Source organism: Balaenoptera physalus (assembly GCF_965194825.1).
Source record: "Balaenoptera physalus genome assembly, chromosome: 12".
Lineage (NCBI taxonomy): Eukaryota > Metazoa > Chordata > Mammalia > Artiodactyla > Balaenopteridae > Balaenoptera > Balaenoptera physalus.
This window is the reverse complement of record NC_138897.1, coordinates 70787502-70796425: the sequence shown is the minus strand read 5'-3', so window position 1 is coordinate 70796425 and position 8924 is coordinate 70787502. Positions and strand designations below refer to the sequence as shown.

The window sequence follows — 8924 nt, the reverse complement described above, 5'->3', positions numbered from 1 at the left end:
CACTTGCAAATATTTTCTCCCATTCTGAAGGCTGTCTTTTTGTCTTGTTTATGGTTTCCTTTGCAAAAGCTTTTAAGTTTAATTAAGTCCCATTTGTTTATTTTTGCTTTTATTTCTCTTAGTCTAGGAGGTGGGTCAAAAAAAATCTTGCTGCATTTCATGTCAAAGAGTGTTTTTTGGGCTTCCCTGGTGGCGCAGTGGTTGAGAATCTGCCTGCCAATGCAGGGGACACGGGTTCGAGTCCTGGTCTGGGAGGATCCCACATGCCGCGGAGCGACTAGGCCCGTGAGCCACAATTACTGAGCCTGCGCATCTGGAGCCTGTGCTCTGCAACAAGAGAGGCCACGATAGTGAGAGGCCCGCGCACTGCGATGAAGAGTGGCCCCCACTTGCCGCAACTGGAGAAAGCCCTCGCACAGAAACGAGGACCCAACACAGCCATAAATAAATGAATAAATAAAGTTTAAAAAAAAAAGATGGTAGCTGGAGATGGAAATAAAGATATTAAAAAATAACTATAAAAATGACTATAAATAATATTTGAAAAGTATGTTTAAAAAAAAAAAAAGAGTGTTTTTCCTATGTTTTCCTCTAAAAGTTTTATAGTGTCTGGTCTTACATTTAAGTCTTTAATCCATTTGGAGCTTATTTTTGTGTTTGGTGTTATGTAGTGTTCGAATTTCATTCTTTTACATGTAGCTTTTTGTTTTCCCAGCACCACTTATTGAAGAGGCTGTCTTTTCTCCATTGTATGTTCTTGCCTCCTTTGTCGTAAATTAGGTGCCCATATGTGAGTGGGTTTATCTCTGGGCATTCTATCCTGTATCATTGATCTATATTTCTGTTTTGGTGCCAGTACCATACTGTCTTGATTGCTGTAGCTTTGTGGTATACTTTGAAGTCGGGGAGCCTGATTCCTCTGACTCCGTTTTTCTTTCTCAAGATTGCTTTGGCTATTCGGGGTCTTTTGTGTTTCCATACAAAGTGTAAGATTTTTTGTTCTAATTCTGTGAAGAATGCCATTGGTAGTTTGATAGGGATTGCATTGAATCTGTAGATTGCTTTGGGTAGTATAGTCATTTTCACAATATTGATTCTTCCAATCCAAGAACATGGTATATTTCTCCATCTGTTTATGTCATCTTTGATTTCTTTCATCAGTGTTTTTTTTTTTTTAAAGATTTATTGGTTGATTGATTGAGTGATTGCTATGTTGGGTCTTCATTTCTGTGCTAGGGCTTTCTCCAGTTGCGGCAAGCAGGGGCCACTCTTCATCACGGTGTGCGGGCCTCTCACTATCGTGGCCTCTCTTGTTGCGGAGCACAGGCTCCAGATGCACAGGCTCAGTAGTTGTGGCTCATGGGCCCAGTTGCTCCGCGGCATGTGGGATCTTCCCAGACCAGGGCTCGAAGCCGTGTCGCCTGCATTAGCAGGCAGACTCTCAACCACTGCGCCACCAGGGGAGCCCTCATCAGTGTTTTATAGTTTTGTTAGTACAAGTCTTTCGCCTCCTTATGCAGGTTTATTCCTAGGTATTTTATTCTTTTTGTTGTAATGGTAAATGGGAGTGTTTCCTTAATTTCTCTTTCTGATCTTTCATTGTTAGTGTATAGGAATGCAAGAGATTTCTGTGCATTAATTTTGTATCCTGCAACTTTACCAAATTCATTGATTAGCTCTAGTAGTTTTCTGGTGGCATCTTTAGGATTTTCTATTTATAGTGTCATGTCATCGGCAAACATTTACTTCCTTCCAATTTGTATTCCTTTTATTTCTTTTTCTTCTCTGATTGCTGTGGCTAGGACTTCCAAAACTATGTTGAATCAGAGTGGTGAGAGTGGGCATCCTTGTCTTCTTCCTGATCTTAGTGGAAATGCTTTCAGTTTTTCACCATTGAGTATAATGCTTGCTGTGGGTTTGTCATATATGGCCTTTATTATGTTGAGGTAGTTTCCCTCCATGCCCATTTTCTGGAGAGTTTTTATCATAAGTGGGTATTGAATTTTGTTAAAAGCTTTTTCTGCATCTATTGAGATGATCATATGGTTTTTATTCCTTAATTGTTAATGTGGTGTATCACATTGATTGATTTGCATATATTGAAGAATCCTTGCATCCCTGGGATAAATCCCAATTGATCATGGTGTATGATCCTTTTAATGTGCTGTTGGATTCTGTTTGCTAGTATTTTGTTCAGGATTTTTGCATCTATGTTCATCAGTGATATTGGTCTATAATTTTCTTTTTTTGTGATATCTTTTTCTGGTTTTGGTATCAGGGTGATGGTGGCTTCATAGAATGAATTTGGGAGTGTTTCTCCCTCTGCAATTTTTTGGAAGAATTTGAGAAGATCAGTGTTAGCTCTTCTCTAAATGTTTAGTAGAATTCGCCTGTGATGCCATCTGGTCCTGGACTTTTGTTTGTTGGAAGATTTTTAATTACGGTTTCAGTTTCATTACTTGTGATAGGTCTGTTTATATTTTTTAATTCTTCCTGGTTCAGTCTTGGAAAATTGTACCTTTCCAAGAATTCATCCCTTTCTTCATGGTTGTCCATTTTATTGGCATACAGTTGTTTGTAGTAGTCTCTTATAATCCTTTGTATTTCTGCAGTGTCAGTTGTGATTTCTTCTTTTTAATTTCTAATTTTATTGATTTGCATCCTCTCCCTTTTTTCCTTGTTGAGTCTGGCTAAGTATTTATCAATTTTGTTTATCTTCTCAAAGAACCAGCTTTTAGTTTTATTGATCTTTGCTATTGTTTTCTTTGTTTCTATTTCATTTACTTCTGCTCTGATCTTTATGATTTCTTTCCTTCTACTGACTTTGGGTTTTCTTTGTTCTTCTTTCTCTAGTTGTTTTAAGTGTAGGGTTAGATTGTTTATTTGAGATTTTTCTTGTTTCTTGAGGTGAGATTGAATTGCTATAAACTTCCCTCTTAGAACTACTTTTGCTGCATCCCATAGTTTTTGGGTCATCATGTTTTCATTGTCATTTGTTTCTATGTAGTTTTTAATTTCTTCTTTGATTTCTTCAGTGATCTCTTGGTTATTTAGTAGCACACTGTTTAGCCTTCATTTATTTGTGTTCTTTACAGTTTTTTCCCTGTAATTGATTTCCAGTCTCATAGCGTTGTGGTCAGAAAAGAAGCTTGATACGATTTCAATTTTCTTAAATTTTCCAAGGCTTGATTTGTGACCCAAGATGTGATCTATCCTGGAGAATGTTCCATGTGCACTTGAGAAGAAAGTGTATTCTGCCATTTTTGGGTGGAATGTTCTACAAATATCCATTAGATCTCTCTGGTCTATTGTGTCATTTAAAGCTTGTGTTTCCTTATTTATTTTCTGTTTGGATGATCTGTTCATTGGTGTAAGTGGGGTGTTAAAGTCCCCTACTATTGTTGTGTTACTGCCGATTTCTCCTTTCATGGTTGTTAGCATTTGCCTTATGTATTGAGGTGTTCCTATGTTGTGTGCATAAACATTTATAATTGTTATATCTTCTTCTTGGATTGATCCTTTGATCATTATGTAGTGTCCCTCATCTCTCTTAACAGTCTTTATTTTAAAGTCTATTTTATCTGATATGAGTATTGCTACTCCAGCTTTCTTTTGATTTCCATTTGCATGTAATATCTTTTTCCGTCCCTTCACTTTCAGTCTGTATGTGTCCCTAGGTCTGATGTGGGTCTCTTGTAGACAGCATACATATGGGTCTTGTTTTTGTATCCATTCAGCCAGTCTATTTCTTTTGGCTGGGGCATTTAATCCATTTACATTCAAGGTTATTATCAATATGTATGTTCCTATTACCATTTTCTTTATTGTTTTGGGTTTGTTTTTGTGGGTCTTCTTCTTCTCTTGTGTTTACTGCTTAGAGAAGTTCCTTTAGCATTTGTTGTAAAGCTGGTTTGGTGGTGCTGAACTCTCTTAGCTTTTGTTTGTCTGAAAAGCTTTTGATTTCTCCATTGAATGTGAATGAGATCCTTGCTGGGTAGAGTAATCTTGGTTGTAGATTTTTCTCTTTCATCACTTTAAGTATATCCTGCCACTCCCTTCTGGCCTGCAGAGTTTCCACTGAAAAATCAGCTGATAACCTTATGGGGATTCCTTTGTACATTATTTTTTGTTTTTCCCTTACTGCTTTTAATATTTTTTCTTTGAATTTAATTTTTGTTAGTTTGATTAATATGTGTCTTGGTGTGTTTTTCCTAGGGTTTATCCTGTATGGGACTCTCTGTGCTTCCTAGACTTGGGTGACTATTTCCTTTCCCATGTTAGGGAAGTTTTCAACTGTAATCTCTTCAAATATTTTCTCAGACTGTTTCTTTTTCTCTTCTTCTTCTGGGACCCCTATAATTCGAATGTTGGTGCGTTTAGTGTTGTCCCAGAGGTCTCTGAGATTGTCTTCAATTCTTTTCATTCTTTTTTCTTTATTCTGCTCCTCAGCAGTCATTTCCACCATTTTGTTTTCCAGCTCACTTATTTGTTCTTCTGCCTCAGTTATTCTGTTATTGATTCCTTATAGTGTATTTTTCAGTTCAGTTATTGTGTTGTTCATCTTTGTTTGTTTGTGCTTTAGTTCTTCTAGATCTTTGTTAAACATTTCGTGTATTTTCTCAATCTGTGTTTCCATTCTATTTCCGAGTTTCTGGATCATCTTTACTATCATTACTCTGAATTCTTTTTCAGGTAGATTGCCTATTTCCTCTTCATTTATTTGGTCTTGTAGGTTTTTACCTTGCTCCTTCATCTGTGACATATTTTTTTGCCATCTCATTTTTTTTTTTTTTTTTTATGAGTGGGATTGTGTTCCTGCTTTACTGGTTGTTTAGCCTGAGGCTTCCAACACTGGAGTTTGTAGGCTATTGGGTAGAGCTGGGTCTTGGTGCTGAGAGGAGGACCTCCATGAGACCTCACTCCAATGAATAGTCCCTGGGGTCCGAGGTTCTCTGTTAGTCCAGTGGTTTGGACTTGGGGCTCCCACCGCAGGAGCTTTGGCCCGACCCCAGCCTCAGGAACCAAGATCCCAAAAGCCGCATGGGGTGGCAAAAAAACAAAACAAAACAAAGTAAAAAATAAAATAAGACTGGAAAACTAACAGATATGTTAAAAAGAACATAAAAATAAAAATAGAGGTGAATCAACAACCAGAAAGTACATCAGTACCACAATAGTAAAAAAGAGGAGGAGGGAAAAGGAAAAAAAAAAAAAAGAAAGGGGGGGAAAGGCCTTGGCTGTGGAGGGCGGGGCCTAAGCAAGGGTGAGGTTTGGGTGGTTGGCAGGGCCAATACTCAGGACTCACAGGGCTGAAAAAGGCCCTGGGGTCTGTGGGGGGTGGGGCTTAGGCTCAAGGAACAGAAGGGGCCTAGGGGTGCCCCCCAACCGTGGTCTCAGAGGGCAGGGGACCTCACCTGGGAGCCCAGCAGGCTTCCTGGACTCGAGTGTGTGGGACAAACGCCCTCCTCTACTCTCCTGCTCCTCTGGTCTGGGGTCTGGGAGGGCCCCTCCTGCCTGCCTTTCCTGATCTCCCCGGCCTCAGGGGCGCTGATCCTGCCTGGCCTTCACTTCTCCTCCCCCCTCAGCCCCCCTACGTCCTACTGGTTCACTCTGGGGTTCTTCCCGTCTCCTTGGGCGTCAGAGTCCCCCACCAGCAGCCAGCAGGTGCCCTAGTTGTGGGGAGACGCTAACTCTGTGTCTTCCCACACTGCCATCTTGACTCTGCCTTCCCTTTATTTCTGATAAAATAATTTGTCTCTCTGTTCTTTTGGGTGTGGAATCCGTGTCCTCCCCTCCCCCACCCCCTGCATCACCAGGGAGCCTGAGATATTGGCAGACAGGAAACCTGGGGGCTGGTTGATCAGGCCCCAGGGACAGCCCCACTAGGCCCCTGCTGCCCCAGGACATGGGCCTGGACTCTGCCACTGCTCTGCCCCAGGCCCATGCCACCCCATAGAATAACACCCAGTGACATCCTCAGACGGAAATGGACAGTTGGGTTGGAAATGGGAAAAGATGGAGAACAACCCAGTCCAGGGGAGGGTGACACTTAAAGGAATAACATTAATAAATTTAGCCTATAAAATTGACCACAAAGATGAAATAGACAAATTCCTTGGAATCAGTTTCCCAAAAGAAACAGAAGAATACATAGTAAATCTAAAATGTCCTATATCTGCTAAAGAAACAGAATCTCTGGGACTTTCCTGGTGGCGCAGATAGAATCTGCCTGCCAATGCAGGAGACATGGGTTTCAGCCCTGGTCTGGGAAGATCCCATATGCTGAGGCACAACTAAGCTCATGGGCCACAACTACTGAGCCTGTGCTCTAGAGCCTGCTAGCCACAACTACTGAGCCCGTGTACCACAACTACTGAAGCCCCCGCACCTAGAGCCTGTGCTCCACAACAAGAGAAGTCACTGCAATAAGAAGCCCATGCATCACAACAAAGATTAGCCCCTGCCCACCGCAACTAGGGAAAGCACGCGTGCAGCAACGAAGACCCAATGCAGCCAAAAATAAGTCAGTAAATAAATAAATAAACGAAAAAATATTTTTTTAAAAAAGAAATAGAATCTCTAAATTTTTCAGTTTTCCCCCCAAGAAAGCCCCATGTCTAGATGGCTTCCCTATGAATTTCCGTAAGCATTTAAAGCCCTAACACTAGCCCTACTGAGGCCCCACTGCTAGAGGTGAGCAGCCCGGCTCACCTGCCCCCCCAGTGAAGAGAGGCGGTCCTCTCTGTGCAGATCAGCTCCCCTCCTTAGCGCCGGGCCTGCCCTCCCTGCGTTCTGTCAAGATGGCCCCGCGAAGGGTGCCCTGGGCAGGCACTGGAAGGCAGCGCTGGGCCCCTGGGGCACTGAGCACCGGGAGGCAGGAGTTGTTGCCCCCGTGCAACGGCCTCCGCATCTCTCAGGGACGTGCCCACAGCGCCCCCTGATGCTTACGAAAGGGTATTACAGGCACTGCTTGCTGACTCCAGCCTTCCCTGGCCCTGAATCCACACACACACACGCGCACACACACACACACGGCGAATTCAACCCTTAACAGGAGCGTTTAGGAGAGAGTACCTATTAGAAATGTTCCTTGTCGGAGGGATAAATTAGGAGTTTGGGATTAACATATATACACTACTATATATAAAATAGATAAATGAGAAGGACCTACTGCATAGCACAGGGAACTATATTCAGTATCTTGTAATAACCTATAGTGGAAAAGAATCTGAAAAAGAATATATATAGGTCCAGCCAAACTGACTTCCAAGTATAAAAGTCACAGTGGTTTATGGTCTATCAATATACCATAGTTAGCCACGAAGGCAGACATGCATGTGGAGCTGACATAAGTAAGATGTGAGCACAAGAAACAGGAAAATGCCTCTGGGATTCAGCTGCCTAGTTTTGAAACTTGGCTCTGTCATTTACACCTGTGTGACTTGTTTCCTCATAAAATCAAGATAATAACAATATCTAGTCCCTAATGTTGCAACGAGAATCAAATGCATTAAAAATAGAGATGTGCCTAGAACAGAGTAAGCATGGGGTGGTGTTGACTTTTTTTTTTGACCGCGCTGCGATCCTAGTTCCCCCACCAGGGATCGAACCTGCGCCGCCCACATTGGAAGCACAGAGTCTTAACCACTGGACTGCCAGGGAAGTCCTGGTGTAGACTATTAACAGAACTATGAAGACCGTGGTCCAGCCTGTGCCCAATCAGAGAGCAGAGAGACCCAGGAGCTCTCAGCCATATCATCCACCACACCCAGCACCCATGCATAAGTAAGGAGGGTCTAAGGGTCCCTCTGACTCTGAGTCATTTGTCCACGTAAAGGTCACCAGGACAGCCTGACGGCAGCTCCCTGGGAGGTCTGTGGGGAGGACTCAGCTGCAGGGCTGCCCAGGCACAGAGCACAGGCCAAATGCAGTTTCTCAGCGCTGATGGAGAACCCCAGGCTTCCAGAGCAGACCACTCAGCGCCCCCTGGGTGTCCAGGCCTCAAGTCCTTCCCCCTGCTCTGCAGAATGAACCCCTGAGCTGGGTTAAATGATGGAGGAGCTCTGGTTTTGCCTCTCTGCCAACTGGTGGCACCCGGGATCCAACATTAGCCCTGGACTCCTTAAGTGGGGGCTGTGTGGAGACAGATGGATCAGGATGGTGGCAGCCAAGGCAGGGATGATTGATAGGATCTCAGATATATTTTGAACATAGTGATAGATAACGGGTGAGAAAAAGAGAGGAATCCAGGATGCCTGCAGGCACTGGGCTTGAGCAACCAGGACGATGGAGTTGCCATTTTGGAGATGGAGAACCTGCCAAGGAATGGGTTTGCACCAGGAGTTCTGTTTTGAAAGTGAAATCTCAGTGTGACTCAATTTTGGGGCATTTCTCAATCTTAATTTGACCGTAGAATTTTTCTCTTTCCAGACTATAAGGGCTAGTCTTCCAATAAAGGCAAGTTGGGGGAAATGTCTAAGGTAGCAAAGGAATTGTGTGCACGCTATTATTTAAAAGATATTAAAATAAAGCCACGAAAATTATTTTAAACCTTCCATAAACCTATTGCTATAACACAAAAAATTACTTTTATTTTCCAATTCATCTTCCAGATATGTTTTACATAGTTCATTCACTCATTCCACAAATGTTTATAGCATTGAAAGAAGCTGCTATACACGCATCTGTAGTTTTTAGTTTTTAGTTTAATTATTAGCAGTATATATGTTTTCATGCTTAACATCCAGTTTTCATCTTTGTAGATAATTATTATTGCCTCCCCGCGGCGAGGAAGAACCGGGTGGAGGGCTTGGGGACCCCGGCCAGGGTGGGGTTTGGGGACCTCTGCGGACCCAGGCGGGGAGGGGTCGGGTGGGGTTTGGGGACCCGTGTGGCCCCTGCGTGCTAGGGCCGACTGGAGGACG

General features: G+C 42.9%; 1 long non-coding RNA gene across 1 annotated transcript; it reads right to left on the bottom strand.

Annotated features, from left to right (window-relative positions):
- Positions 1–3260: 3260 nt before the first annotated feature.
- LOC309639864 lies at positions 3261–8831 on the bottom strand. The gene is made up of 2 exons (XR_014251896.1): positions 6358–8831; positions 3261–6321 (listed from the first exon to the last, which is right to left on the bottom strand). It is a non-coding gene; the product is annotated as an uncharacterized lncRNA (long non-coding RNA).
- Positions 8832–8924: the final 93 nt, after the last annotated feature.